This window comes from Pygoscelis adeliae, unplaced genomic scaffold (genome assembly GCF_000699105.1).
Source record: "Pygoscelis adeliae isolate BGI_AS28 unplaced genomic scaffold, ASM69910v1 Scaffold121, whole genome shotgun sequence".
Taxonomy (NCBI): Eukaryota; Metazoa; Chordata; class Aves; order Sphenisciformes; family Spheniscidae; genus Pygoscelis; species Pygoscelis adeliae.
In genome coordinates, this window is record NW_008824359.1 from 2,735,469 (window position 1) to 2,742,455 (window position 6,987).

Genomic DNA, 6,987 nt, shown 5'->3' on the forward strand with positions numbered 1-6,987 from the left:
AGGCCGCCTGGTGATGCGGACACCAGCAGTGTGCCTGGCCTGGCCTCGCTGCCAGGGGTCGGTTCACCCCCCTGGGGCCGGAGGGTGGTCAGATAGATAGCTCCTATGACCCGGCAGATAGGACACTGGTCTGAACACGAAGCCTGCAAGTTTCAAGAGTTACTTGGATCCTTCTGCACAAGATAAAGATGCAAAATAAGATATGGGCCTGCTTTGTTTTGTGTTTGGTTTGTTGTGGGTTTTTTTTTTTTCCTTGGGAGGTCACATTGAAGTGAAGAAAGCATATAAATATGATACAGAACTACTCCAATACAACTTCTTTGGTCCTGATTTATTGCATGGGGCATAATTTCTTACAAGAGTCTGAGGCCTTGTTAAAGTTGATTATATTGCAAGACTGTGCCACTTTGTCACTACTTAGTACTGCAGAGCAGTCTGATCACCGTACAGTTTTTGAAACCCATACTTTTGATAGGATGTTGAAACACTGGGAAAGGTGCCTTAAAGAGCTGCCAGAGGTGTGAAAAAAATGCTTGAAATGGTTGCAAGGTCAAATATGTAAGTAGCTCAAACTTAGCAAAAGAAGAACACTAGGTGGTGACTTGGCTATATGGCATGAGTGCCTTTACAGAGCAAAAAAAAAAATCAGAGCTAAAGAGTTCTTTAAGTTAGTGAAGGAAGGTTTAACGAGAGCCATGGGCGATTTCAAATATGTACGACACAGCTGTGAGTTTGACTGACTGCTGGAACAAACCACCAACAGAGCAGATCCTCTACGTGCATCTTCAGGTTAAAACTTGGTGACTTTCGGGGATATATTTTGCCTCAGTCACAGACAAATTTCTGAGCTCAATAAATGGATTTTAGATTAAATTCAATGGCCTGTGATGCACTATAGGTGAGGATATCTATGTATCTGTGGGATACAAGGTGAAATTCCATGTACTGTCTGTCCAAAAAAGCTCAACGTAACTTGACTGTTTTATACCTGACAGGGCACCTGCAAGATGCTGAAAGACAGGTGGGTGGGTTTGAGAAGACTGCAAGGAGTAAAAACTCTTCTTTTACGTGACTATACGGGAAAAGGTTTGTGGCAGAGAAATTCCTGCCATTCAAATTCAAAGAAGTTAGTTTCCAGGTTCCTTTGGAAGCTTGTTCAGCAAAGGAGAAGTGGCCGCGCAATAGAGGCAGGGGTGGCTAGAGGTGGAGAATAGGACTTGTTTGAACTGCTGCATTTTTGAAATGAAAGAGAGTCTGTCTGCCAGCTTCAGGCACGTGATGCTGTGAGCTGCAGTAAGTAAATAAAAAACAGATTTGAGATAATTAATAGATTTCCAAGGTTACATTTTTAATATAGAAAGATAAGCGGTGGACCCAAATGCCAGCTTGTTCTGGTTTTGGCTGGAGTAGAGTTAGTTTTCTTTGCAGTAGCTAGTATGGGACTATGTTTTGGATTTGTGCTGGAAGCAGCATTGATAACACAGGGATGTTTTTGCTATTGCTGAGCAGTGCTGACACAGAGTCAAGGCCTTTTCTGCTTCTCACCCCACCCCACCAGCGAGTAGGCTGGGGGTGCACAAGAAGTTGGGAGGGGACACGGACGGGACAGCTGACCCCAACTGACCCAAGGGATATTCCACACCATGTGACGTCATGCTCAGCATATAAAGCTGGGGGAAGAAGAAGGAAGGGGGGGATGTTTGCAGTGATGGCGTTTGTCTTCCCAAGTAACGGTTGCATGTGATGGAGCCCTGCTTTCCTGGAGATGGCTGGTGGGAAGTAGTGAGTGAATTCCTTGTTTTGCTTTGCTTGTGTGCACGGCTTTTGCTTTCCCTATTAAACTGTTTTTATCTCAACCCACGAGTTTTCTCACTTTTACCCTTCCGATTCTCTCCCCCATCCCACCGGGGGGGAGCAAGCGAGCGGCTGTGTGGGGCTCAGTTGCCGGCTGGGGTTAAACCACAACACAGCTTTTCTGTGTTGCTCCACAAATATACACTCTCAGGTGCATGTGAATTTATCAGAAAATGAACAAACACGGTTTTGGTTTCTCTATTTTCCTTTTTCTCTGTCATTAACAACAGACAGGGTGCAACTGTAGAGAGAACAACACAAAACTAGCCCAGAATTGAAAAGGAAATCTGAAAAATTTCCTGTAGAAATCTACCCTTACGTTCAGCATGTATGTTAATACACTCTCAGGGTTAGGGCCTTCGTATATTATGCCTCTCAGAGAGGTGAGCAGAGATGACCCCTGCTTGAGGGATGGCAATGGTGATTGTTTTATTTGCTCTTGTTCTTTTAGCTCTGGGAAGTAGACACTTAGCACAGTTGTAAGAACAGAACAGCACTAGGAATTTCTGCTCTCTCTTGCCTGTGTCGCACCTGGTGGGTTGGTAAGCGTTGTTTCCCAGTTTTCCAGTTCAATTCCCTCCTCTCTACAGAACTGCATGTGCTTGAACACTCAACACTGTACTACACCAGTTATTGGCATAGAAGGTGCCTGGGGTGCTTGATCCTGTGCATCACAGAGGGTAAGATGGAGCCTGTGCTCTCAATCTCATTCTCCCTATGGATAACAAGAGTGACCGAAAAATACACCTCCTAAGGCACTAATGATATGCCCTATGATTGTTGTAGACTGATGGCGATGCCGTTTGAAAGTGCTGTCGAGCCATCTCTAAATAAGAAAACTTTTGGGGACGTGTATCAGCAGTGAGGCTGGCCGTGCAGCGTTTTCACTCAGTGCCTGCGAACCTGAGCCACCAAGGGACTTCACTAACAGTAACAGTTTGCTGAGTATAATTTTATTCCTGTAATCTCGCAAAGAATCTTGTTTAACAGTAATGAGTTCACATTTTTCTCTTTTAGTATGAACTTAAATTGACCATCCACATTAATATACAGAAATAAACATTTAAAAATTGTTTTATCAGGTGGAGAGACCACAATTTAAGAATGCCTCAGAAGATATTTTCACATTAAATGTTTACTTACTTATACAAGTAAGTATTTTTAAAGACTTTTCATCATGTAAATTCTCTGATATGTATAAATGCTAATTGAGTTCTACAAATGAACCGAAAATATCACCAAAACTTGTAGTTATTTGCAAATCTGTAAAATATGGCCAGTTGTATAATATTTTGATTGAAATGGAATTGTCTCAGCCTACCAGAGTACCAGGATGGTGCGTAGGTAGTTATTATTACACCTAGGTGTTTATTTCCATGCCCAACAGTGTGTATCTTATTTGCGTAACCACAGGCTGGTTATTTCGCCACGTAGAACAGCATGAAAATTGCTGTAGGCTACTTGGCCAGCAGCCACTAGCCATGGCTGGTCCCACCTCAGCCCTGATGTGCGTAGCCACAGCAGTTATTTCTCAGTAGCTGTAATGCAAATAAACATCTCTTGTTTTCTTTCTTTTTTTTCCAGACTTTTCAAGCTGTTTACTGGTGATATATATGATGTGTCTGTTACTTCAGGGATTTAAATGATGCAGAACCCCTTAGGAGATGTATATAAGGTAGAAAATGGGGCAAGGAAATTATGCAAGGAAAAGTGTTTAAAAAGCTGAAATTATAGAAATCGTTTCCTATGGTCATGCTCATTTAAAGCACACATTTTGTCTTTTTAAAATATGTGCTTACACTGAGTCAGGCTTATCCTTAAACACTGAACAGTCTCACAAATCTGTTCAGTCCCTGCACTGAGAACAAATTTGTGTTCTCATAACTTAATTTGTTGTATCATTTGGGCGTCTGCTTTTCAAATTAGTTTGAAACACAACATCAGTAAGAATATAGGACAGTCTGAGAAAGAGGAGTTAAGAATACCTGTTAGAGGGAAAGAATGGCAAGGAAAGAAGGTGAAATGGATGTGATGGGGAGACATGCTGTAAAGTTATTATTTATGCACTATATTTTTTTCTTTGCTCTTATTGAATATGTGCACATTCAAAGAACATAATGTTATAAGGGAAAAGAATAATTTGAAGGTACTTTCTGTTAACTTCATAAGCGTTATTTTGTTTTAAATATACTTAGTTCAGGTTATGGACACTACTGAGTGAGCAAGTTGATCTCATCATCATATTTCTTAATGGGAAAACTTAATAAGGCACTGTCATGTAATGGAGACCCCTAAAATATGATGTGGTAAAGCCTAAGATCAGTAGCTAAAAGGTACAGATGTTTTATGTGCTTTTTGTTATTAGATTAAAAATGTTTCTTAATTTTGGGAGGTGATTAGTAACAAAGATATAAGATGAGCAATTTTGCAGGCAGTTACCTAGAGCCGGGTCAATATCATGCTGTTACAAGAAGGCAGACATCGTTGTGGGATGTGTGAACAGGGTCATTGTGTGCGGGACACATGAGTATCTTGTCTGTTCTGCTTGGCTGAGTAAAGCCAGAAGGGGTCACAGTGTTTCCATAGTGTAGGCAAAACTGAGTTTTGTGCTCTATAGCGCAAGGTCTTGCAGGGGGTTCCGTGTGGCTCCAGGCTTTAAGGAATGCAGAGGATTAGTGGAAATTTTGGGGATTAGGACAGTGACAAAGTGAGTGGGAATTGCTGCTTTTCTCTGCAGCAGTAGCTACCACGCCTCTTCTCCTCAAGCAGCTACCACTCCACGTCTCCTGAAGCCTGCCTTAGCAGGTTGGACTTCAGCAAGTCCAACACTTTGCTGGTTGTTGTAGAGACAAAGGAGGCACAGGCTGTTGTCTAAATTAGTTTTCAAACCGCTGATTGTTATCTACACTGGGAAGAAGGCATGGGCAATGTAGGAAACTCATACAGGAATGCTTTGTCACCCCCTGCAGTTGTTCGCACGGTGGCAGCCTACTTTTTCTGTATGTAAAAACCTACACCAGTGCTGCTTCTATATCTGAAGCAGGCCTTCAACTAAATTCTACTAACTGCTGCGCTTTAAGAGAGATACTGAATGCTAGCATAGGGCAGAGTAACAAGAGGTCCCGGGTGGATGTCTATGAGAGAAACTGGAGTGGCATTGCTTAGAGAAAAGAAGACTAAAGGGAGACATAATGGACATAACAGTTTTCAAGTATTTAACAGACAGCTGCAAAACACAAAGGACATAAACCATGAATAGTCAAAACCTCTGCTTTGGGGCAGGAAAACGGACCTTCCAGTCCACTAGCATAAAGCTCTATGTCAAACTAATGTACTTGCACTGCTGTGAAAGTGCTAGTCTCCTGACTAGTCACACAGTTTGTTGTGTACCATAACATGCAAAACCAAAATAACATCATGTGTATTAAAAATGAGATAGCCTTTTGAGAGTCTTTCCATTTTAAAATTCATTTGGGTAAAACAATTATGTTGTAAATAAGGATTTTTGATATGACAGTGTTCTTTGGAATAATCTTTCCAAAGACATTTTCAGGCATACCTCTTCAGAGCAAATAATACCTTCTTTTAAATTACACATCCTTGTAACTGTGGTTAGTCTAGAACCAAGCTAATATACAAATCACACCCTCACAGATATTTAAAAATATCATGCGAGATAGATTGTTGAAATCTTAATCTTTCTAGCAGGCACCTGGTGTTCCCTTTTACTTGTGCCACCATATATAGACACCTTTTCTCCTTCTCTGTAAATCTTGCTGTGAGAACCCTTTCTTGTGGCAGTAAACAGTTCAGTCCTAGATCCTTCTGTCTCCTACTGTTGCATTTTCTATTTTCCTTTTATGTAACTAATCTGCAAAAGCACTACTTTCATCTTTGCTACTTCTTAGGTTAATCCTGCATTTCAGGCACATTGTTATCATGCAGTTTTCTTTTATGCTATTAACAGGTACAAGTGTTTTGAGATAACAATGTATGAATGAAGATCAGTTGCAGGGAATGATGAGGGAAGAAGCAGGAAGAGTTGGCAGATCAATACCTGGCTCCGAGCCTGGTGTCACCAGCAGAATTTTGGGGGTTTTGATCATGGGTTGGTCTACACGACACCAGGCCTGCTTGGTGACAGATGGGGTACACTTGTCTCAAAGGGGGAAAAGGATCTTTGCACAGGAGTTAGCAGGGCTCATTGAAAGAGCTTTAAACTAGATTTCAAGGGGGAAAGGGATAAAACCAGGCTCACTAGAGATAAGCCTGGGGGTGGCACGCTAGTGTTTGAGGGATGGTGTGCTAGCGAGGTCCCTCGGTCTGCCGTCTCAGTGGAGGTAGGGGATGGAGATCCATGCAGCAGCAAAGACACAAGGGTTATGGATGTGTTAGAAACCACAGAAGCACCTGAGAATGGTCATGTAGGAATTAGGGTTTCTCCCCCCAGAAAGTTGGCAGGATCAATATCCCAACTGAAGTGCATCTACACCAATGCACACAGCATGGGCAACAAACAGGAAGAGCTGGAAGCCGTTGTGCAGCAGGAAAATTATGATATAGTTCCCATCACAGAAACATGGTGGGGTGACTCTCACGATTGGAGTGCTGCAATGGATGGCTATAAACTCTTCAGAAGGGATAGGCAAGGAAGGAGAGGCGGTGGGGTAGCCCTGTATGTTAGGGAGTGTTTGGATTGTCTAGAGCTTAATGATGGTGACGATAGGGTTGAGTGTTTATGGGTAAGAATCAGGGGGAAGGCCAACAAGGCAGATATCATGGTGGGAGTCTGCTATAGACCACCCAACCAGGATGAAGAGGCAGATGAAATATTCTATAAGCAGCTGGGAGAAGTCTCACAATCGCTAGCCCTTGTTCTCATGGGGGACTTCAACTTACCAGATGTCTGCTGGAAATACAATACACCAGAGAGGAAACAGTCTAGGAGGTTCCTGGAAGCAACAAAAGGGAGGGCTAAGGAGAATCTCCATCCATTATTGGGTGCGGGGGGAAACAGTAACAAAGGATGAGGAAAAGGCTGAGGTACTTAATGCCTTCTTTGCCTCTGTCTTTAATAGTAAGACCAGTTGTTCTCCGGGTACCCAGCCCCCTGAGCTGGAAGACAGGGACGGG